Raw genomic sequence first — 25194 nt, forward strand, 5'->3', positions numbered from 1 at the left:
TAAAAGCTCAGAGCATTCAAGAAGAACTAAGATTATGCCCTGAAATCGGGATCAAATTACCATGGGGCGAATCACCACATTGTCATTCTGTATGCTATAGTCTGGTTGAGTCGTGGGTAATTTTCATAAAGTTGTTACATCACAAATATTTTATAAATATATGACCATGACTCATTATGAAAATAATTATTAACCTTTCTTCTTTAAGATTTGTTTGCTTTTTTCCAAATGTTTATCGTCTTTAAACATCAAAATAATCGACTGTGTTGATAGTGTCAAACTACCATCATGAAAATAAGCTTCCGGTTGATTCGTGGGTTCTGATTGGCTGCCAGAATTTCAAGATTTGCATACTATAAATAGCCTTTAAACTGACCTTGCAGGACAGGTTAATTTCTTGTGAAAAAATGTCAACAGACGATGAAGCATGGTAAATACTCATAAATAAACGATTTTGTGTTACTTTGAAACACAATATGAACACTACATAAATGAGGAAATACTTCATAAGGACCTTTCAAGTTATGATGAATTACACTATTTACATGTTTTTGACGCATTTTTGATCGGAAAAAAATGGTGACCGTGTCAAAACATTTTCCGTAACGAACTGCATCATGTGCGAACGTTCTATCGCGAGATTTCACGCGATTTCTATACCCACGAATCAAACAGAACCCACGACTCAACCAGTAACAACCATAGTAAATACTAAAATGTAATGATTTATAAATAAATAAACGGAAAACAAACAATATAAGTTTATGTTAAAACGGGCCTACCTCCGTTTATATCGTGTTTGATACAGAAAGGACCGTTATTGTAAGTCAGACGCAATTTTCCCTCCTTGTGATGTCACGCTTTTAGGTTATATTACACTAATTCCGATTCCCATAGGGTCCCATTATAAAACTGACAACTTTCACAGCATTTTTCTTGCCTTTTCGACGTATCAATTTTTCCGAACCTGGTATCATTTTAAAGATGGATCTGTCATCTTCCAATACTTGCAATCAAAAACATACCGTCTCGCAACTTCTAAGAAAGTAAATCGCTGTCGAATGAACCCACCGTAGAAAAACGTGTTTCGGAATCCTAATTTCGACAAAAGCCCCACACAATAGAAAACACACCCTCAAAAGTTCATCTTTTAAGTTAGCTTCCAATCCAAGGCATCAAAGTACTCCAGACACATACAGGATATTACAAATAACCACAAAAGACATGTCTCACATTGTTAAATGGCTTATATTCAAGAAGAGAAAAGGAACTCTTTAGGAATAGGCACTACTTTCGAATGGACCACGGAGGGATACACAATGATTTAGTGTAATGTAACCTTTAAGGGAACTCAACTTTGTCCTATCCTTTTCAAACTTTCTCCACATGAGATTTGAACTATTTCCACCATGAATATGCAATTTCAGTGCATACGGATGGGGGTAAAGGCCTTAATATGGCCATTTAAAGCGGTGACTAAATTGGCCGCAGTCGAGTCGGAATGCATGATTTTTAGTCTAAGTGACGACAGCTGATTTTGTGTCTCCTATTATTGTTACGCGTAACTTTTATGGCAAAAACTGGTATCATTGCATGCGAAAGTCACCAATATATCAGCAAAAGGCCCAAATAAATGTATTGATTGTGAATCAGTGTACTTTTCTTGATGAAAAAGGAGACTTTTTTTTAATTTTAAGCACTTTTTTCAATAAAAAACTCACTGACAGCATATAAAATCATGTTTTTCAAAAAAATTATTATTAAAAGCTTCACTTACAATCAAAACATACACATTGCAATTACACAAATTAATGCTATTATGATCAGAGGCATAATTTGCAGCTTTCAAGCCGATACAAGCCTGCTACCCAAAATTAACACTTAAAAAGGCGCAAATCGCTCCTTCAACAGCTTACGACACAAAGTGACACTTGTTGCGCATCCAGATAGTCTCTTTTATAAAAATAAGTCCTGTTAGCGACATTTTATTAAGTATTCTCTTTAAAATCCAGTGTTGAAAGCTTAAGTTTTGCAAAAATGCCCACAGTCACCATGCAAAAGAGCATGTTTGCTAAGGAATTCCTACGCGAGCGGCCACACTAATGTCGTGGCAGGAAAGTCATTTGGGTGTGATTCCTCTGTAGTTCAGTGTACATTCATTCCACTACCTGGGGATGAGTATCGGGATCAATTTTCCCAGCTTGGTGAAGTGTTGACCTTTCAGGATGTTGATGGATCGTCCACAAGCGCTGCACCACTGAGGCCTCTGTTCAGGACACCGAGTCGGATTGAGGTGTACACAAACCCGCAGTCAGGCAAGGATCATCCAGACCTTTAATAAAATAAAATGTTTAGGCCCCTGAAACTGGCAATTATGTTCAACACTGAGATAAGGAAACACATAGAGGAGACATCATGCCATGGCTTTCTCATTATTGACACGGCAAACTCGAGCAGCTGGGGACTTGGCTCTAAACAAAAACAGGTATGCTCCATCAATGTGACCAAGATGGCATGTCAGAGTTAAAAAGAGCAAACAAACATACAAAAGAGATATAAAGGAAATTAGAAATTAAATGCCAGAATTAATTTCAAGTATTGTTTTTCTGTCTGCAAGGGTTGCTGTGGAAAATAGTGCTTAACGCATGGTTTGGCCTGTAGGGGTTCTGCTAGCAAGAACAAATCGAAGTCATACCTGGCCGCGAACTGTAAGCTTGAGATAACCATATCTGATGAAGTACTGCTTTATGAATGCATTCTAATTGTACTTGAACCAGATCGCATTGACAGGACAAGGCTTCAGACCCCCCAAAAGTGTGAGGCTTTCGATAGTGCTTACCTGATACCAGACCGCATTGCCCAAGACAGTGACTTTCTCCCGGAACTGCACAGGCCGCATCCGCAGCACAATCCTTAAGCTCAATCATGGTCTGGCTGACTCTGAAATAGTGAAATCTGAATTTACAGATGCTCATTTGTCTAAAGGTTATGAGTTTATTGCCAATCTTATTAAAAGCAAACACAATAACATGCTAAAGAAGACATGTGCATTTCTGAAAAGGCATACAGCTGCCCGATACTTGACTAGGAAAAGGCGCTATGGTCTTCACTCTGAAATTCATTCCTCTAAGGGCTTAACAGAACCAAAGCCAGATCTTACAGCTAAATGGCCCCACCTACAGCTAAATATGCTTTACAGGTTGAAAAGAAAGTAATTTGTCTGAAGAACTAGCGCTATTAACTCATCAGCTATGTTGCTCCACTGGCCGCAATTCTGTAAACATAGTGTATATATGGAAATACCTAGTCTACCTCATGCACCGCACCACTACGTCCACTGTAAATACACAGCTAAGTTAGTACTTTAACGAACAAACTGAAATTCATATGTTAATTAAACAATCAGTATGATGACTCACATTGAAATCATGTCCAGTGCACCAGTCAGAGCAAGACAGCTAGCGGATTGTTGACCATCTGCGGCTCAAGGACAAATGGTCAGGCCTACAAACAAAGAGAAAAATGGCATAAATGGGTTGCATGCATGTAATTTGGCATATTTTTCATCTTGCACTCCACCTGAAACTTCAATCTATGGACATAATAATATTTACATTTAACATTTGTTGGAAATGTTACCCTTACGTGTCCATACCAGGTCCCCCACCCATCCGGAACAGTCCAAAACCACCTAAAACATCCATTTAGACCAAAATATTGACATCTCTCATCTATTTTAGCACCCAAATCATCAAAACATTCATTAAAATTCATTTTCTACTTGTCTCGCTTGCAGACGAATCCATGTGACCTTGACATTGCAGTAAATGTGCTTTTTAAAGGTTATATTACACTAATTCCGATTCCCATAGGGTCCCATTATAAAACTGACAACTTTCACAGCATTTTTCTTGCCTTTTCGACGTATCAATTTTTCCGAACCTGGTATCATTTTAAAGATGGATCTGTCATCTTCCAATACTTGCAATCAAAAACATACCGTCTCGCAACTTCTAAGAAAGTAAATCGCTGTCGAATGAACCCACCGTAGAAAAACGTGTTTCGGAATCCTAATTTCGACAAAAGCCCCACACAATAGAAAACACACCCTCAAAAGTTCATCTTTTAAGTTAGCTTCCAATCCAAGGCATCAAAGTACTCCAGACACATACAGGATATTACAAATAACCACAAAAGACATGTCTCACATTGTTAAATGGCTTATATTCAAGAAGAGAAAAGGAACTCTTTAGGAATAGGCACTACTTTCGAATGGACCACGGAGGGATACACAATGATTTAGTGTAATGTAACCTTTAAGGGAACTCAACTTTGTCCTATCCTTTTCAAACTTTCTCCACATGAGATTTGAACTATTTCCACCATGAATATGCAATTTCAGTGCATACGGATGGGGGTAAAGGCCTTAATATGGCCATTTAAAGCGGTGACTAAATTGGCCGCAGTCGAGTCGGAATGCATGATTTTTAGTCTAAGTGACGACAGCTGATTTTGTGTCTCCTATTATTGTTACGCGTAACTTTTATGGCAAAAACTGGTATCATTGCATGCGAAAGTCACCAATATATCAGCAAAAGGCCCAAATAAATGTATTGATTGTGAATCAGTGTACTTTTCTTGATGAAAAAGGAGACTTTTTTTTAATTTTAAGCACTTTTTTCAATAAAAAACTCACTGACAGCATATAAAATCATGTTTTTCAAAAAAATTATTATTAAAAGCTTCACTTACAATCAAAACATACACATTGCAATTACACAAATTAATGCTATTATGATCAGAGGCATAATTTGCAGCTTTCAAGCCGATACAAGCCTGCTACCCAAAATTAACACTTAAAAAGGCGCAAATCGCTCCTTCAACAGCTTACGACACAAAGTGACACTTGTTGCGCATCCAGATAGTCTCTTTTATAAAAATAAGTCCTGTTAGCGACATTTTATTAAGTATTCTCTTTAAAATCCAGTGTTGAAAGCTTAAGTTTTGCAAAAATGCCCACAGTCACCATGCAAAAGAGCATGTTTGCTAAGGAATTCCTACGCGAGCGGCCACACTAATGTCGTGGCAGGAAAGTCATTTGGGTGTGATTCCTCTGTAGTTCAGTGTACATTCATTCCACTACCTGGGGATGAGTATCGGGATCAATTTTCCCAGCTTGGTGAAGTGTTGACCTTTCAGGATGTTGATGGATCGTCCACAAGCGCTGCACCACTGAGGCCTCTGTTCAGGACACCGAGTCGGATTGAGGTGTACACAAACCCGCAGTCAGGCAAGGATCATCCAGACCTTTAATAAAATAAAATGTTTAGGCCCCTGAAACTGGCAATTATGTTCAACACTGAGATAAGGAAACACATAGAGGAGACATCATGCCATGGCTTTCTCATTATTGACACGGCAAACTCGAGCAGCTGGGGACTTGGCTCTAAACAAAAACAGGTATGCTCCATCAATGTGACCAAGATGGCATGTCAGAGTTAAAAAGAGCAAACAAACATACAAAAGAGATATAAAGGAAATTAGAAATTAAATGCCAGAATTAATTTCAAGTATTGTTTTTCTGTCTGCAAGGGTTGCTGTGGAAAATAGTGCTTAACGCATGGTTTGGCCTGTAGGGGTTCTGCTAGCAAGAACAAATCGAAGTCATACCTGGCCGCGAACTGTAAGCTTGAGATAACCATATCTGATGAAGTACTGCTTTATGAATGCATTCTAATTGTACTTGAACCAGATCGCATTGACAGGACAAGGCTTCAGACCCCCCAAAAGTGTGAGGCTTTCGATAGTGCTTACCTGATACCAGACCGCATTGCCCAAGACAGTGACTTTCTCCCGGAACTGCACAGGCCGCATCCGCAGCACAATCCTTAAGCTCAATCATGGTCTGGCTGACTCTGAAATAGTGAAATCTGAATTTACAGATGCTCATTTGTCTAAAGGTTATGAGTTTATTGCCAATCTTATTAAAAGCAAACACAATAACATGCTAAAGAAGACATGTGCATTTCTGAAAAGGCATACAGCTGCCCGATACTTGACTAGGAAAAGGCGCTATGGTCTTCACTCTGAAATTCATTCCTCTAAGGGCTTAACAGAACCAAAGCCAGATCTTACAGCTAAATGGCCCCACCTACAGCTAAATATGCTTTACAGGTTGAAAAGAAAGTAATTTGTCTGAAGAACTAGCGCTATTAACTCATCAGCTATGTTGCTCCACTGGCCGCAATTCTGTAAACATAGTGTATATATGGAAATACCTAGTCTACCTCATGCACCGCACCACTACGTCCACTGTAAATACACAGCTAAGTTAGTACTTTAACGAACAAACTGAAATTCATATGTTAATTAAACAATCAGTATGATGACTCACATTGAAATCATGTCCAGTGCACCAGTCAGAGCAAGACAGCTAGCGGATTGTTGACCATCTGCGGCTCAAGGACAAATGGTCAGGCCTACAAACAAAGAGAAAAATGGCATAAATGGGTTGCATGCATGTAATTTGGCATATTTTTCATCTTGCACTCCACCTGAAACTTCAATCTATGGACATAATAATATTTACATTTAACATTTGTTGGAAATGTTACCCTTACGTGTCCATACCAGGTCCCCCACCCATCCGGAACAGTCCAAAACCACCTAAAACATCCATTTAGACCAAAATATTGACATCTCTCATCTATTTTAGCACCCAAATCATCAAAACATTCATTAAAATTCATTTTCTACTTGTCTCGCTTGCAGACGAATCCATGTGACCTTGACATTGCAGTAAATGTGCTTTTTAAAGGTTATATTACACTAATTCCGATTCCCATAGGGTCCCATTATAAAACTGACAACTTTCACAGCATTTTTCTTGCCTTTTCGACGTATCAATTTTTCCGAACCTGGTATCATTTTAAAGATGGATCTGTCATCTTCCAATACTTGCAATCAAAAACATACCGTCTCGCAACTTCTAAGAAAGTAAATCGCTGTCGAATGAACCCACCGTAGAAAAACGTGTTTCGGAATCCTAATTTCGACAAAAGCCCCACACAATAGAAAACACACCCTCAAAAGTTCATCTTTTAAGTTAGCTTCCAATCCAAGGCATCAAAGTACTCCAGACACATACAGGATATTACAAATAACCACAAAAGACATGTCTCACATTGTTAAATGGCTTATATTCAAGAAGAGAAAAGGAACTCTTTAGGAATAGGCACTACTTTCGAATGGACCACGGAGGGATACACAATGATTTAGTGTAATGTAACCTTTAAGGGAACTCAACTTTGTCCTATCCTTTTCAAACTTTCTCCACATGAGATTTGAACTATTTCCACCATGAATATGCAATTTCAGTGCATACGGATGGGGGTAAAGGCCTTAATATGGCCATTTAAAGCGGTGACTAAATTGGCCGCAGTCGAGTCGGAATGCATGATTTTTAGTCTAAGTGACGACAGCTGATTTTGTGTCTCCTATTATTGTTACGCGTAACTTTTATGGCAAAAACTGGTATCATTGCATGCGAAAGTCACCAATATATCAGCAAAAGGCCCAAATAAATGTATTGATTGTGAATCAGTGTACTTTTCTTGATGAAAAAGGAGACTTTTTTTTAATTTTAAGCACTTTTTTCAATAAAAAACTCACTGACAGCATATAAAATCATGTTTTTCAAAAAAATTATTATTAAAAGCTTCACTTACAATCAAAACATACACATTGCAATTACACAAATTAATGCTATTATGATCAGAGGCATAATTTGCAGCTTTCAAGCCGATACAAGCCTGCTACCCAAAATTAACACTTAAAAAGGCGCAAATCGCTCCTTCAACAGCTTACGACACAAAGTGACACTTGTTGCGCATCCAGATAGTCTCTTTTATAAAAATAAGTCCTGTTAGCGACATTTTATTAAGTATTCTCTTTAAAATCCAGTGTTGAAAGCTTAAGTTTTGCAAAAATGCCCACAGTCACCATGCAAAAGAGCATGTTTGCTAAGGAATTCCTACGCGAGCGGCCACACTAATGTCGTGGCAGGAAAGTCATTTGGGTGTGATTCCTCTGTAGTTCAGTGTACATTCATTCCACTACCTGGGGATGAGTATCGGGATCAATTTTCCCAGCTTGGTGAAGTGTTGACCTTTCAGGATGTTGATGGATCGTCCACAAGCGCTGCACCACTGAGGCCTCTGTTCAGGACACCGAGTCGGATTGAGGTGTACACAAACCCGCAGTCAGGCAAGGATCATCCAGACCTTTAATAAAATAAAATGTTTAGGCCCCTGAAACTGGCAATTATGTTCAACACTGAGATAAGGAAACACATAGAGGAGACATCATGCCATGGCTTTCTCATTATTGACACGGCAAACTCGAGCAGCTGGGGACTTGGCTCTAAACAAAAACAGGTATGCTCCATCAATGTGACCAAGATGGCATGTCAGAGTTAAAAAGAGCAAACAAACATACAAAAGAGATATAAAGGAAATTAGAAATTAAATGCCAGAATTAATTTCAAGTATTGTTTTTCTGTCTGCAAGGGTTGCTGTGGAAAATAGTGCTTAACGCATGGTTTGGCCTGTAGGGGTTCTGCTAGCAAGAACAAATCGAAGTCATACCTGGCCGCGAACTGTAAGCTTGAGATAACCATATCTGATGAAGTACTGCTTTATGAATGCATTCTAATTGTACTTGAACCAGATCGCATTGACAGGACAAGGCTTCAGACCCCCCAAAAGTGTGAGGCTTTCGATAGTGCTTACCTGATACCAGACCGCATTGCCCAAGACAGTGACTTTCTCCCGGAACTGCACAGGCCGCATCCGCAGCACAATCCTTAAGCTCAATCATGGTCTGGCTGACTCTGAAATAGTGAAATCTGAATTTACAGATGCTCATTTGTCTAAAGGTTATGAGTTTATTGCCAATCTTATTAAAAGCAAACACAATAACATGCTAAAGAAGACATGTGCATTTCTGAAAAGGCATACAGCTGCCCGATACTTGACTAGGAAAAGGCGCTATGGTCTTCACTCTGAAATTCATTCCTCTAAGGGCTTAACAGAACCAAAGCCAGATCTTACAGCTAAATGGCCCCACCTACAGCTAAATATGCTTTACAGGTTGAAAAGAAAGTAATTTGTCTGAAGAACTAGCGCTATTAACTCATCAGCTATGTTGCTCCACTGGCCGCAATTCTGTAAACATAGTGTATATATGGAAATACCTAGTCTACCTCATGCACCGCACCACTACGTCCACTGTAAATACACAGCTAAGTTAGTACTTTAACGAACAAACTGAAATTCATATGTTAATTAAACAATCAGTATGATGACTCACATTGAAATCATGTCCAGTGCACCAGTCAGAGCAAGACAGCTAGCGGATTGTTGACCATCTGCGGCTCAAGGACAAATGGTCAGGCCTACAAACAAAGAGAAAAATGGCATAAATGGGTTGCATGCATGTAATTTGGCATATTTTTCATCTTGCACTCCACCTGAAACTTCAATCTATGGACATAATAATATTTACATTTAACATTTGTTGGAAATGTTACCCTTACGTGTCCATACCAGGTCCCCCACCCATCCGGAACAGTCCAAAACCACCTAAAACATCCATTTAGACCAAAATATTGACATCTCTCATCTATTTTAGCACCCAAATCATCAAAACATTCATTAAAATTCATTTTCTACTTGTCTCGCTTGCAGACGAATCCATGTGACCTTGACATTGCAGTAAATGTGCTTTTTAAAGGTTATATTACACTAATTCCGATTCCCATAGGGTCCCATTATAAAACTGACAACTTTCACAGCATTTTTCTTGCCTTTTCGACGTATCAATTTTTCCGAACCTGGTATCATTTTAAAGATGGATCTGTCATCTTCCAATACTTGCAATCAAAAACATACCGTCTCGCAACTTCTAAGAAAGTAAATCGCTGTCGAATGAACCCACCGTAGAAAAACGTGTTTCGGAATCCTAATTTCGACAAAAGCCCCACACAATAGAAAACACACCCTCAAAAGTTCATCTTTTAAGTTAGCTTCCAATCCAAGGCATCAAAGTACTCCAGACACATACAGGATATTACAAATAACCACAAAAGACATGTCTCACATTGTTAAATGGCTTATATTCAAGAAGAGAAAAGGAACTCTTTAGGAATAGGCACTACTTTCGAATGGACCACGGAGGGATACACAATGATTTAGTGTAATGTAACCTTTAAGACTTATAGTAAGTATCAATATTTTTATGTTGTCGTGAAAGTAGCATTTTTTATCAATTCGTTCCCGCACATTTCGTACCAAAATCATTGAAGTAATTTCCTTTTTATATAAGCTACTCAATAACAGCGCGACTGCAACGCCCATGCAAATAATAGTTTAATGCTTAGAAAACATTTTTTAAAAATCATTATAATTTGCCGTACAATAACTGAAATGTACACAATAATTGTCACGTATTCTCCTTTTACAACCCTATTTTGTGACTGCTACCATAGGCATATAAATAATTTTCTTATGTCAAGGACTTCTACCACCATCGAACGTTTTAAGAGTGGAACTATAACTTTTAAAATGGTCTTCAAATCATTATGGACAACCAAGCTCGACGTGTTTCTTTCTTCTATACATAATATCACTATAGAAGCATATATAATAGCAGTAAAAACTGCAGTCTTAACATTAATGCTCCATAACCACGTTTTATGCGCTTTACTTCAATAAATGGCTTGTTCAAATACATTGTGAGAAAACAATTTTATGATACCACGACCCAACCAGACCCTTTTATGTCACTCTTAAATAGTTTGTGGTATTTTTTTAAGTTGTCGAACAAGTAGGCGACTTTGATCATATTTACTAATAAGCGTTTACAAATACAGAGAGAAATATGGAAAACATACGACTTCTGTATTTTTACATATTTTATTTAATCAGGAAATAGCTCGCGTATACCGTTCTAATTGCCGATAAATCAAGTATCTGGCATACGCAGGACACCATCATCCAACACTCTATTGTTGCCATCATCGGAGTAGAAAGCGTTGCATCATCGTAATGCTGTATTTGGCCCAGTGCATCCGTCTTGAGCTGTGGTTTATATTTCGTGCTTTTCTTGTTTTTTGAGACTTGTCAGCCAAGGCTTTAGCGCGTCTCCCGTCCTTGGTTTTCCTATCTGATTGACCCTACTCTTGGCCTCGAGAAGAGGTGGGTGATATAAGTCTGACCACTACCCTTCAACCTTTCAAGCTTGGGAAACTCACTAAGAAGTTTAGACTCCCGCTGGTATAGCTCTAGAGGCACTCAAACCACCACACCACAATAACGAATCAGCCATGTTATAGACTAGCGTATAATAAAACCAGTTTACGAAATACAGCTAGGAAATCCTACGTACACGATGTTTGGGGGATATTAGTGGAACTTTCACTTAACTGATCGGGCTTACGGCGCCATATGAACGCAGTGTAAACTTAGAATAAACATCGATGTCTTAGATAAATGTAATGAACGTTGAACGGAGTAGTGGTTATGCCTATATACATAAAGGCTGCAACCGCATAAGTGTACAATAGGCATGCCAGTTTACACAATCAACGGAGTGTGTTAGGATAACCTTGAGTCTCAGGCGATCAACGAACCATTTATGTGCGTCTCCACGAAAACTCTCGAGGGTATGCGTCCCGTCGGTGTTTTGTTGCGCTCTATTATATTGTAGTTACCAAGACGTCACCAGTAAGAAGAACCTCGGGTTTAAGTACAAAGTCTATCTTACGAAATGGAACGCTCTTGGTGCTCTACTAAGACGGCATTTCGGTTAGCGCAGTGGTTTGCCAAACAGCATCTCACATGAGCGACGCTTAGTTAATCCCCGCTCCTGGCGCATGTGTTAGTTGGAAAATGTTGAATCTGGTTGTTGTTTTAGTTGAGGAGCCATCATATTGTACACACATGATTTGTGTTTGGTTTCATTTATTTTCGTGAATATTTTTACAAACAACTTTGATTTTCATTATAATTTTTCAAATAAATCTATTATGTTATTACACTTGACATTGAGTTGTTATTTAATGACTTTTAGATAAATGGTAAGAATATTTCTTTCTTAAAAATAGATACTACTTTTGAGACATCGGTTTCACGAAGTGCACTATTGGAAACGGTCCCAAGCTATGTCCATTAGAGCAGTTTGTTCATTTGCATTGACGATAGTCTAATCAGAGACTTCAAGATTGTATGATTGGACATATCATGCAGCTTTATGGTATATTACATTGAATTTATAGTGATAATATAATTTATTTAATAACAATTTACTCACTGTTTTAATGCTGATTGATATGCATTATATATAACTGATGCCTACGTTTCATTTGAAAGTGATTCATATGTATATCGTCATTTCGTTAAATCACATCGAACTTTATGGTTCGTAATACCTTAATTTATGAAAATTTTCCTTCGTTAATAATGAACACAGTAAAAGTTTGTTCTGAAGAAAGCAGATTAACAGCTGTTTCAAATATTCTAACAATTAAACTTATTGACGAAATCGCTCTTAATATTTATGTAGGGAATCCTACTTATATAAATCATCATCGTATGTATGATATTTTTCTAGCTCATATATTTCATACATCTAACAATTCAAAGAATGTTGATATTTTTTAGCAACATCCGCTTAAACATAGTTTTCGCTCTTCAAAATACATGTACATACTTTTATCAGCATACATGTTAAAAGACATTTGTAAACATTTAAGACTGGGATATACATTCGTTAATTCCTCTTTTTGGCGTCTGCATATCGACAGACAGGAAACACTGTTTTTATAATACAATTTAAAAATTCAAATTATATTTTATAATTTGAAATAATTAAATATGTCGGAGTAGAGTTATATGTTGTTTTTTCTATCAGCACCGATTATAAAATTGTTATTGAGATGCTTTACTGAAACCATTAAAGGGATCTTTTCGCGGTTTGGTAAATTGACAAAATTGAAAAAAGTTTTTTCAGATTCGCAAATTTTCGTTTTAGTTATGATATTTGTGAGGAAACAGTATTACTGAACATTTACCATTGTCCAATATAGCCATTATATGTATCTATTGACAATTTGAAAACATAAAAATTATAAAGCGTTGCAACGCGAAACGATTGAATAATTTGGAGAGTTCTGTTGATGTCGTTTCAATTTACGAAACTACGAAGATTGCTTATATAAGGTATAAAATACTTAACTTGTGTACACTCGGCGGAATTGCTGAGAGCGCTTATGCGTTTTTACTTCAGACTAACTCCAGGACTCCGAGGGTCAGTGGTTCGAGCCCTCGTACCGGCTACTTTTTTTCCTTTTTTAAATTTTATTCTTGATTTTTTACTGGAGCTTTTTAAGATCCAATGTTTACATTTATCAATACAAAGCATTTAATGACAAACTTCAAATATGTCAAAATCTGTGTAAAGGCCCCTTTAATATTAAATAATACACTTTACATCCATGTTAAAGTTACATATTTTGCATGTATTTTCTTTTCAGTGATCATCGTACTTACCAGGACCTCATGCGAATTCGAAATTAGAGATTGTGCTACACTACTTCTTTCAAGTTTCCCAATGACCTGTGCCAATATCAACAAGAAATGCAACCCAATCATACTTATGGTAAAATACACTGTGATTACAACCCTTGCTATATTACCTATATACTTTCGTACAATTGCAATCTTCAAGATCAAAACATACCATTTATCACCGCTGCTCGTTTTGTCATGAATTATTCAACACTAAATGTTTACGCCCTAGCAATGCAACAATACTATAGTCATGAAGAACAACACGAAGTCCGCAATAACGTGTCAATATTACTAACATTATAAATTAAATCATGTGAAATAGAATGTTACGGTGTAAAGATATCGAACATAATATCTTAGCAATACATAATGTCTAATGAACATGAATAATTTTTCGTTTTTCTATGACACTTCGACCATATGATGTTGACGAAGTCTGAACAAGTCTTATTGTTGTGCTATGTACGGCATATCTGCAAAAAAGCTCTTAGACTACTCAAATAACATCCTCCTGCGCATCACCAACATCATCATCCCCATATCTACACGATCACCACCATCAGCAGCATCAACATAATCGCCATCATCATCATAGCCCTCATCGTTGTCATCGCCCTAGTTATCATAAATGTAGCCGAGATTATAATAATCAGTATGTGTCGGTACCGGGTAGAGCTGGTCGGCTTAGCGATCATGTTGATGTCTTCATTCAACCATCTGACTCGCTCATAATGACAAGATGGGTTGTGGACCATATAGAGAATTGCTGCAGATGGAACCTAATATACAGATGTCTTGGTGTATTTTATCCTTTAGGCGATTCAATAAAGGTAATTCAGACATTTGACGGCTATTTTCTTCACAGAGATTAAACCGTGAAAAAAACGAATACGCTTCAACTTTCACAATAAGCAACAGCATAACTTATCCATTACTAATACATTTTCCTTTCCTGCATGTTTTGTTTCCATATATAAACAAGAAATATCTTTAATAAGATATTCAGCGTATATTCTGACTTGGAAATAAAGCTAGCAAATTGACGTTGTTAAATAATACAATTGAAAACAAAGTTAATTTGTTGTTGTTCTTTCCATTTGTTAGTCGTATATTCATCGCATTTAATCTTTATTATTACGTGCACTTATATTTAAACCAAACACTAGTTTTCGTCTATAAAAATTATACAACGAGAGATCACAGCGTTTGTGTCATCACATGACTTATGATGAGTTTATTTCTACACCATCGAAATAAAAGGTATGTTAATATTTGATTAACACGCAGTTTTTTTCGATACATTCAAATAACACGTTCAGAGCCACGTCATGCGAAAATAGGTATTATGGCCAGCGTAGTTCAAGCCCAGCCTGCGCAAATGCGCAGTCAGGCAAGGAGCTGCGCGGTCCTTTATTAAATCACGCAAGGTTTCATGGTCTCATCAGGTATCTCCTTACCAGAGTGCGAGATGCTTAGGCGGGGCAAAATCTACGCTGGCCGCATATGGCATTTCGCATGACTCGGGTCTTTAAAAATTGTATTGCGTCTTGTATATAGAAAATCTTAGTACACTACTTTTCGATTAAAAATTGAAGTCAAACTGTGTTCTTTCTAGCAAACTGGCACATTTCGGTAGCCTATTCAGGCTTTGAGGAAATATTTCCAAACGGGCTGACTGAGTAGAGTACGGCACAAAATTTTGATTAGATAATTAAACGACAACCTTATCATGACAGTATAATATTTCGGTAGTGTTCATTTTGTCATCTTGAAAGAAATACTGTGTTGTCAAAGTTTATCGATGTTCCATTATGTCTTCCCCTATTAATTTAGTGACCGAGTAATGACTTTGAAATTCTGAGATCGATTTAAACGCGTAATTGTAACTGGGCCAAAGTATGTGTGTTTGTGTCGTATATATATATGCAGATTGTAGACCGGAGTTCATTACAATGAACAGTGTTACATCCTACATGCTGTACACAGACGCAGTGATGTGGCCAAAGTTCTGGGATATTTTTCTCGAAGCAGCCATTGGAATACTCGAATGTTATAATTCGGGTCTCCTGAAATTTTGTAAAGGTCATTTAAAGTGCAAAGCTGGGTTAAACAGCTATGCCGAAAAACAGGGTACGTTTCCACAATAGTCTCTTGTGTTACCATTAGCAAGTCGATGGCTTGCAAAGCCGGAAGTAGTGTGAAATGTGCTGTGATAAACGTCATGTACACACTCCAACATGGCTCATATTCTTCCGATATGGAATAAAAACATTACATCAATGTTTGCTCGATCAGTGAAATTTCTCAAATTTCCCCTGCAAATGTGTCAGCGCCTAGTCGTCTGCAATGAAATACTAGAACACGGAACAAACAGTTCATGCTACAAACATGTGACTAAAAAAATGTTATTTTGCGCCATTTTATCGATGTAGTTTTATCATGTCTATATAGTATATACATTTACAATTTTAGCGGACAACTTAAAATCACAGTGGTGCTGCGAAATCGTGTCTCAATATCGATCCCTACCAAGACAGCGTTTAGCAGAATATGTAATAGAAGACAAAATGAATTGTCTCTACTCAAACATCGCTTCTAACACCGACACAATAAGTTAATGTGTTTGCAAGAAATCCCAGTATGTCTTGGATTGATATTTTGCAAATCATTGCGTTTATTATTACCAGTGACACAAACCCAAAATATATTAATAGTAATTAATGTTTGTTCTCTAAGAGAATGCATTATTTCCGTTTGGTAGCGATCTATCTGTGTTTGTCCTTTCAGAAATACGCCTGAAACTGATGAAATCAACCGAAAATAAAACATGCAGTCAATCTTTAATAAGTAGGTTGATACTGTATACATTAAATTGCTACAAATTGTTTTTTACCAAAAAATAATGCTGATATTTTGCAATTTTTCTAGGTTGTTTCGATTGTTTTTAATTCATTAAATGAAAACAAAACCATTACGTCAATGTTTGTTACAACTTAACGGTATTGGTCTTCTTTCGGTTCAGGTGTCGTGCATGAATCTCTGGAAATTGTCATTACAAATATCTAAGTAAAACAAAACAAACTTTGGGAAGCGTCTCCTACATTGCCGTCTGACTGACGTCTGTATCTGACTCAGCGTCGTCTGAATGGGTCAATACGTAGAACAAAGTGTCGTCGGCTTCAGGAAAATCAAAGAGAAACAGAAAAATACGCTGAAATAAAATCAAATGAGTATCAAAATAAATTTAACATCAGCAATTATATTTTATCACAAGCCATGTGGTTATTATATAGAACTTATGTGTAATTCATTGTTAAAAAAGGGTAAAAGTAAGGACGGAATACCATACAGTCAGGCGAAGCGATATAGACGTATTATATCGGATGACAACAGTTTCAAATTGTCACTTCAAGACCTCAAGCATCATTTCAAAAAGCGAGATTATACGGAAAAAGTTATCGAAAGTGCATTTGAAAAAGTTTCTGCTCTATCTCAAGAAGACGCATTACAGTCCTGCAATAAAGCAAAAACAAAAGTTATCCCATTTACAGTGGAATATAATCCGTCATTGCCAAACATAGGAGCCGCAATAAACAAGTATTGGGACATACTTAACCTGTCACTAAAAGAAGAAGTGAGAAGTGTGTATGAAACTTATAAGCCCATACTGGCGTTAAAAAGGCCTAATAATATAGGAGACTTCATTACACGTGCTCAATTTACGAACAGTTTGAACAGTTCACGTGCGTCCAGTGCCTGTGGAAGAACACGTTGCTCCCATTGTAAATCCATACACGTTGGAGAAAAAATTAAAAGTACTGTAACAGGCGAGCAAAGTAATTTACAGAAGAATATGAATTGTGCATCTAAAGATGTAATATACCTCCTTACATGTAAACAGTGTAAGAATCAGTACGTTGGGCAAACCATGCAACCGGTGTCAACAAGAATGAACAGTCATCGATTTGACATAAGAAACTTTTCTAATCCTGAATTTTCAAATTTGGTCGCATCACATTTTAATGAAGATCACCACAGCTAAAATGACTTTTCCTTTGGTGTTTGGGGGGAACGCTCCCACATGGGGTGTTTGGGGGGAACGCTCCCACATGGGATAGTACTTGTTTGTTTGTTTTTTTTTTGGGGGGGGGGGGAGAACGCTCCCACATGGGCTAGTACTTGGTGTTTTTTTTTTTTTGGGGGGGGGGACGCTCCCACATGGGCTAGTACTTGGTGTTTGGTGGGGAACGCTCCCACATGGGCTAGTACTTGTTGTTGTTTTTTTTTTTGGGGGGGGGAGACGCTCCCTTATGGGGAATAAACTAAACTTCGAACCGAAGCAGGTCGGTATGCGGACACCATATCCATGACACCACGGCGACCTTGACAATACTAACGTTTGTCCGTGGAATATATATCTTAGTGCTTGCAGATGGAGTAATGTGCTAACGCTACCGTATACAGTTGGCATATTTATAATGGAATGTTAAAACAGTCGCTTTCAATTTTACCGACATTTACATCTATAGTTAAGAAACTCAATAAAACAAATTTATGAGACAATTTAACAATTTTCAGACTCGCTGCGTTTTTCATGTCACAAAGATTTTTTGACCGTCATACGTACATAAGAAACATTGAATAGTTTAAAATGAATATTTACATTCCGCAAAATGATATTCGTCTGTTTATCGGTGACGAAAATATTACAATTGATTATCATTTTTTTGCGCGTGAACAAGCACTCACGATAAATTTATATACTTAGTATATTAGGGCGAATTTTCATTTAAATTTAGTTCATACTATAAAAACAAAATGTTCAAAAGAGATGTTGAGTAAAGATATGTTTTTAATCACACTGAATAGAAATGTTTGAGTATCAGGACGCAACAAACATGTTTTTAAATCCAATGAACACGTGTCCTGTGTTGATAATAACGTGAATGTTCTTAGGATGTAAGATTTTATTGTTATTTCAAAAGATATTTATTTCAAGTTGAAACAGTGTATGCAGACCTTTCGAATATACCGATGGGTCGAGCATGTAGATTTATTTTTTTGTGAATAAGAAGACAAGTTTTTTTATTAACTTATAAAGCAAGTTTTTATTTTTATTGACATAGGCATTTATTTTTTAAACAATTTAGTAGACAATATTAAAATTTCGTCAATTATAAAAAATGATTTATGCAGTATGCCATCATCAAACATATAGAAAGTACACACAACTGTTTTGCCTGTACATAGGGACCTTCTTACAGACTGATAATTTAATTGATAGATTTGCATTGAAACGTAGTGTACTTGTTAGCTTGTAGTTATTTTTTACCCATGAAGAGTTTTACCATTTTATTTTTTTTATTACTAAAAATCATTTTTCAGTTTGTCAAAGTTATTGTCAAATCTGTATTACATCATTCAAATAGCTAAATAACAAGTTAAAGAACTTTAAACACACAATAAACAACTAACACTTTTGTTCTGAAACTCAAAAGCAACTTGTAACACTAAAATACATTTAAGATTAAACAAACAAAAAATAAAAATGCATTATTACATCCGAGGATTTTATTAGATTGCATAGAGTTTTGAAGTCAACAGTATTTGCCTGATATCTCCTATGCGTGGGGCTTAATGCATTTGCGTAAGGGGGTCGCCCAAAATAAGCTTGTGTTGTCCACGCAGGTTAATCAGGGACGACACGTTTTGTTTCTACGTAGTTTTCGTTTAAAGGAAGTCTCTCCTAAACGAAAATCCAGTCATGATGTTATGTGTCGTGTGTGATGAGACTGTGCGTACTACACAGGCTGATCTTGCATGAGACATTTCGCACATGCATTAAGGATAGTTGTTACACTACGAGGTTCAATTATTGATTCCATTTAAGATCACGTGTCTGCGAATAAAGACTCCGAAGAAAGCGTGAAATCTGTCCTGAAGTCACTGACAAAGTATAGTATATTCATTGTCACTCGTGTCTTTAATTGTCAACATTTATTAACAGTTAAGCTGCCTTGGTAAGTTATTCAACATAAAATGTGCGATTTTGTCCTAGAAATTTAATAAATATCATTAAGGCGATTTTTTGGATTCGCAGCGTATGAGACATATGTGTAAGCTATAACACGAAACAAAAATATATGCATACAGGTCGCAGTGGCGAAGTGAATAATGTGTCCGCGATCAGGTGGTCACGGGTTCGAGACCTACTGTGGGATCGTTCTTTAGATTTCCCCAATATACACCAAATATTGGTTCTAGTCCCTGGAAGCGGACTTGAGAGCGTTTCAATTAAGCCTTATGCTTTCTATGCAATCGAGCTAAAATGAATATTTTTAACTAATACATGCATACGCATATTCACACACATTTTTCCTTCATTCAAAACACAAGAATCAGCAAAGGAACCTGGAAAGTTGTATTCCAGTTCGCTGCGAGACGGAGGTTCCCTTTATGCCAACGGTATGACTAGAGCCTTCTCCGGCGCCATTTCCGGCGGTGGCAGTAGACCGGGTACGATTGCTCTCAATGCAGCGAATCGAATAATTGAGAACATTATGCCCAGTGGCGACACCAATAAACGTCTCGTGGAAACCCTCGAGAAGTTGATCAACCTCCGAGACGTCGTGAAAAATAGACAGCAGCGCAATGGAAGTCGGGCGAACGCGGAACTGAATTCAGAACGAGTCGGCATGGAAAATGAACGGTCACTAGCACAAGGCGAACAATCGGGACCGGCTGTTGCTAAGCGCGACTTCCATAACAAAAACTGCTTTAAGCTTGGGCAGATCTGCGGCTTCTAACGAGACTCTTGCTCCGCGCGCGATACAAAATACTGCTCAAACGCACCGCTGTGCTGCATCGGGCTTTCCGGCGGCGGAAATTTCCTCCTGGGTGACAGTTACGGGAACTGCGTGCCGATCTACGACTCCTACACGTGCGAAGAGGATGCACATGATGTACAAAGATTGGCAGCATTAAGCGGCCGTTGCACCGGACATGACACCATTTATACGTGTAGGTGCCTGCTAGCGCGGTCGGTTGTGTTTGTATCATAAGCTCGTTTAACAACACTTTAAACGGTGTTCTTCGAGTGCGTTAGTTTGATCGGGGATATTTCAAGAAGAATACTGTACATGTATATGATTTGTGATCACTTACTATTTAATGTAGAATGTTCATTATGATTTTGTTGTTTGAACTATTATTAAATGAGTGCCTTAGTATTAGAACTACACATACGCAGGATGCATAGGTTTAGTACAATCGTCATTATTCTGTGACATCGTGATTACTCGTGTGACATCGTGATTACTCGTGTGACACCGTGATTACTTATGCGACATCGTGATTACTCGGGTGAAATCGTGTCTTCTCGTTCTACATTGTGATTACTCTTGTGACATCGTGATTATTCTGTGTCATGAATTTTCATTAATTTCGTGGGTTAACCGATTCTCAAATTGAAGACCACAACGGACCATCTTGTTAGTTTTTTTTTTTAAGGAGGGGGGGGGGGACACAGTTCAATGAATTAACGAGTCCACAAATTTGTAAGTTTTTCATCCACGAGTTTTATACCGCCGTATATCAATAATTCTATAGTATTTGCTCGTTGGTGAAATGGACGAGTGTTCTGAGGATATTCCTATAGTCGTGCTAAATTGAAATGAAGTTTAAAAATGCTGTCCTTCTGAGGTAAGAACGTACAAATCAGAGCCTCGCTCTGGGAAAACGGTGCTTAATGCATGCTCGACAAATATCGTCCTAGATTAGCCTGTGAAAAATATCAGGGAAGTCTCTTCTGAGCGAAAATCCAGTTAAGGCGAAATTGTAGCCCTTAATTAGCATGGGAGAGCTGTGCAGGCTTATTTGGGACGACACTGTTCACACATGCATTAAACCCCGTTTTCCCAAAGCGACGCTCATTTGATCAGTTTCAGTTTGTGAAACTCTCGTTTAAATATATCCGTAAAGATTTGATTTTTTATTTAATTTGCTTTAACGCTCTGCACGATTTAGAAACATCTCATTTAACAAAAGTGTAGAAAAAACAAACAGCCGATTAAAATGTGTATACTTAAATTACCCTTTTAAAGCACATTTCATATACAAAAGTACTTTTTACGTCGCTTACAGTCATTTTTAATGTGTATTTTATATGATGTCATGTTTATTATTCCCATGTGTGTCGTATGTCATATTTAACTCCAATGTTTACACTTTAAGTCATGTACGTTGAGTGTCCATCTAGTTAATAAAATACTGTAACGAAAAAAAATTGTTTTATCCCGATACCTAAATGATATCACGACTATTATTGATGATATCCCGGTATCTAAACGACATCACGACTATTATTGATGATGCTGATATCTAAATGAAATCACGACTATTATTGAGGATGCTGATATCTAAATGAAATCACGACTATCATTGATGATGCTAATATCTAAATGAAATCACGACTATTATTGATGATGCTGATTCTGTAAAAAGTAAGCCTCGCTCTGAGAACACAGGATTTAATGCATATTCGTAAAGTGTTCTGGGAACACGGGGCTTAATACATGTTCGTAAAGTGGTCTGGGAACACAGGATTTAATGCATATTCGTAAAGTTTTCTGGGAACATGGGGTTTACTGAATGTTCGTAAAGTGTTCTGAGAACACAGGATTAATGCATGTTCGTAAAGTGTTCTAGGAACATGGGGATTAATACATGTTCGTAATGTGTTCTGGGAACACGGGGTTTACTGAATGTTCGTAAAGTGTTCTGGGAACACAGGATTAAATGCATGTTCGTAAAGTGGTATGGTAACACGGGGTTTACTGCATGTTCGTAGAGTGGTCTGGGAACACGGGGTTTAATGCATGTTCGTAAAGTGTTCTGGAAACACGGGGTATAATGCATGTTCGTAAAGTGGTCTGGGAACACGGGGTTTAAGGCATGCTCGTTAAGTGTTCTTGGAACACGGGGTTTAATGCATGTTCGTAAAGTGTTCTGGGAACACGGGGTATAATGCATGTTCGTAAAGTGTTCTGGCAACACGGGGTTTAACGCATGTTCGTTAAGTGTTCTGGGAACTCGGGGTTTACTGCATGTTCGTTAAGTGTTCTGGAAACACGGGGTATAATGCATGTTCGTAAAGTGGTCTGGGAACACGGGGTTTAAGGCATACTCGTTAAGTGTTCTTGGAACACGGGGTTTACTGCATGTTCGTAAAGTGTTCTGGTAACACGGGGTTTACTGCATGTTCGTTAAGTGTTCTGGAAACAAGGGGGTTTGATGCATGTTCGTATAGTGGTCTGGAAACAAGGGGGTATAATGCATGTTTGTATAGTGGTCTGGGAACACGGGGTATAATGCATGTTTGTAGAGTGGTCTGGGAACACGGGGTATAATGCATGTACGTAAAGTGGTGTGGGAACACGGGGTTTAAGGCATGTTCGTAAAGTGTTCTGGGAACTCGGGGTTTACTGCAAGTTCGTAAAGTGTTCTGGCAACACGGGGTTTAATGAATGTTCGTTAAGTGTTCTGGAAACAAGGGGGTTTGATGCATGTTTGCATAGTGGTCTGGGAACACGGGGTATAATGTATGTTTGTAAAGTGTCGTCAGAAGCAACACTTTCCGTTTTTAATGTTCTTTTCGTCCGAAGGAAGTCTTTTTTTAAACGAAGACCATGTATTAGGGGAAAGTGTCATCCCTGATAAGCGGATCTGACGTTAATAAACTAATTTAATACAAGTATAAAGTATATTTTATCCAAGCTCGGTTTCATTTGTTGAATATGAAGCAAGAACATGAAGCATACTTGTACCAAGTAAATATTCTTTCCTTTATTATACTAATACATGGAACATTCATTCGAATATTAAAACATGCTGGTAAATAGGAAAAGGGTCCAGGATTCCGTATGTTAAAATGTAATTTTCCAGTGTATGCTGCATCACTTGACACGTTTAAAACCACATCTGAAAAGTAAAACAATCAACAAACATCCTCAGCTAATGGCAATATTGTCATTATAGTCCGCGTATCTAAATCACTTTGCTTTTCATTCGTTAAATGACGGCTAATAAACTAGTTAGGCGATAATGTTCAGCTCACCGGTGACGTCGGCTATCAAGCCGTAATAAGCTTGCACGGAAGCAGTGACGCAAGGGACAACATCGTGCAGGCAGTTTCCGAAACCGAAACGGATTATTTCTGTAGCTCCCAACTTCCAGTCCCCAGCCGACACAGCAGCGGACCGCCAGAATCACCCCGTATAGGTCAGACAGTTTGGTTTAGCATGTATTCATTAAAACAACAAAAATAGAAACAACAACAATATTTATTCCGTAAAAATAACAAACTCATAGCCTACAACCGAGCTACTATGTCGAAATCACAATCGTATTTTGCAATGTTTGGTGACATTTGCGTTCAGACTCTGATAATTATTAAATAGCCTGTTTTCATTGATCCGCATGCATACAATTCGTTTTTCATGATCTTATTTTTGATAATTTTAAATTGTGGTCCATTTTGATCTGATTCTTTACGAGAGTGTGTCATCACACCAGGATGTCGTTACACTGTAGAACGGCTTTACATTCATGTTATAGAAATTGTAAGTTGGAAATGAGCAGTCTCACTAATAATGACGAATATCCCCCACACACCTAACAACCGCATTTAAAACGCGCCAGGATATTGAACGTTGTTACAACCATGTTAAACAAATTGTAATATACGAGATCGGCAGTCTCAATCATGAAGCAAATACTTTCCCAAATTTTCACATGCCAAGCTTACACGATAAAGCTTCGCAAAAAATGCGTCAAATAAACACTAGCCCCTTTTTTACATTTGAAGCTATTTCTGGCCTCAGTTTCACTTACAGACCTTACACGGAAAAGCATTAGGGATTGATAAACCACTAGCTCCAGTTCTCAGTCGTACTTTCGAAGCACGTGGGCGCTACCGGTCCCTCACTGGCGATGCAGATGACTTCACTGCGGAAGTTGTAGGAGCCGTTCTTTTGAAGCCGCGCGGTTCGGCAGATTTTGGTTAGCACGCGATGCACGCGTTTCAGTTGAAGTTGCCACGCAGGCGCCATGGACGAAAACGGGTCTGAAAAAGATTCGTGTTATTATAATATCTCGCACAATTTTAACACGGTTACGAGGAAATTGGAAAATAGTTTTAGAATGAAGTTATAGAATAATGTTTAACAAGATGGAATGGTTAACACCACCGGCGCGCCTCTTATGTCACATGCGAACATTTTCTTAACACCCCTAAATGTACATTAATGTAGATTGATGGAGTTGCCTTAATAAAAATGAGCCTCGCTCTGGGAAAACAGGGATAAATGAAAAGTGTCGTCCCAGATTAGCCTGGGCAGTCCGCATATTAATCCATCTAGAAAGATTTTCGTTGAGAAGAGAATTATTTAAAAAATTAATTCCATTAAAGTGGAAAGTGTCTTCCCTGATTAGCCTGTGCGGACAGTGTACGCAAATACATTAATCCTCGTTTTCACAGGGCGAGGCTCACATACATTCATCATAATCA

General features: G+C 37.8%; 1 long non-coding RNA gene across 2 annotated transcripts; it reads right to left on the minus strand.

The window, feature by feature from the left end:
• Window positions 1-883: 883 nt before the first annotated feature.
• On the minus strand, window positions 884-9545 carry LOC127863954 (uncharacterized). 2 transcript variants are annotated; one of them, XR_008041309.1, is made up of 9 exons: window positions 9370-9545; window positions 8790-8890; window positions 6621-8282; window positions 6395-6479; window positions 5815-5915; window positions 5144-5307; window positions 3420-3504; window positions 2840-2940; window positions 884-2332 (listed from the first exon to the last, which is right to left on the minus strand). It is a non-coding gene; the product is annotated as an uncharacterized LOC127863954 (long non-coding RNA). The 2 variants fall into 2 exon arrangements; XR_008041310.1 differs by having other exon boundaries at window positions 1599-2332; window positions 8119-8282; window positions 9370-9532.
• Window positions 9546-25194: the final 15649 nt, after the last annotated feature.

This window comes from Dreissena polymorpha, chromosome 1 (genome assembly GCF_020536995.1).
Source record: "Dreissena polymorpha isolate Duluth1 chromosome 1, UMN_Dpol_1.0, whole genome shotgun sequence".
Classification (NCBI taxonomy): domain Eukaryota; kingdom Metazoa; phylum Mollusca; class Bivalvia; order Myida; family Dreissenidae; genus Dreissena; species Dreissena polymorpha.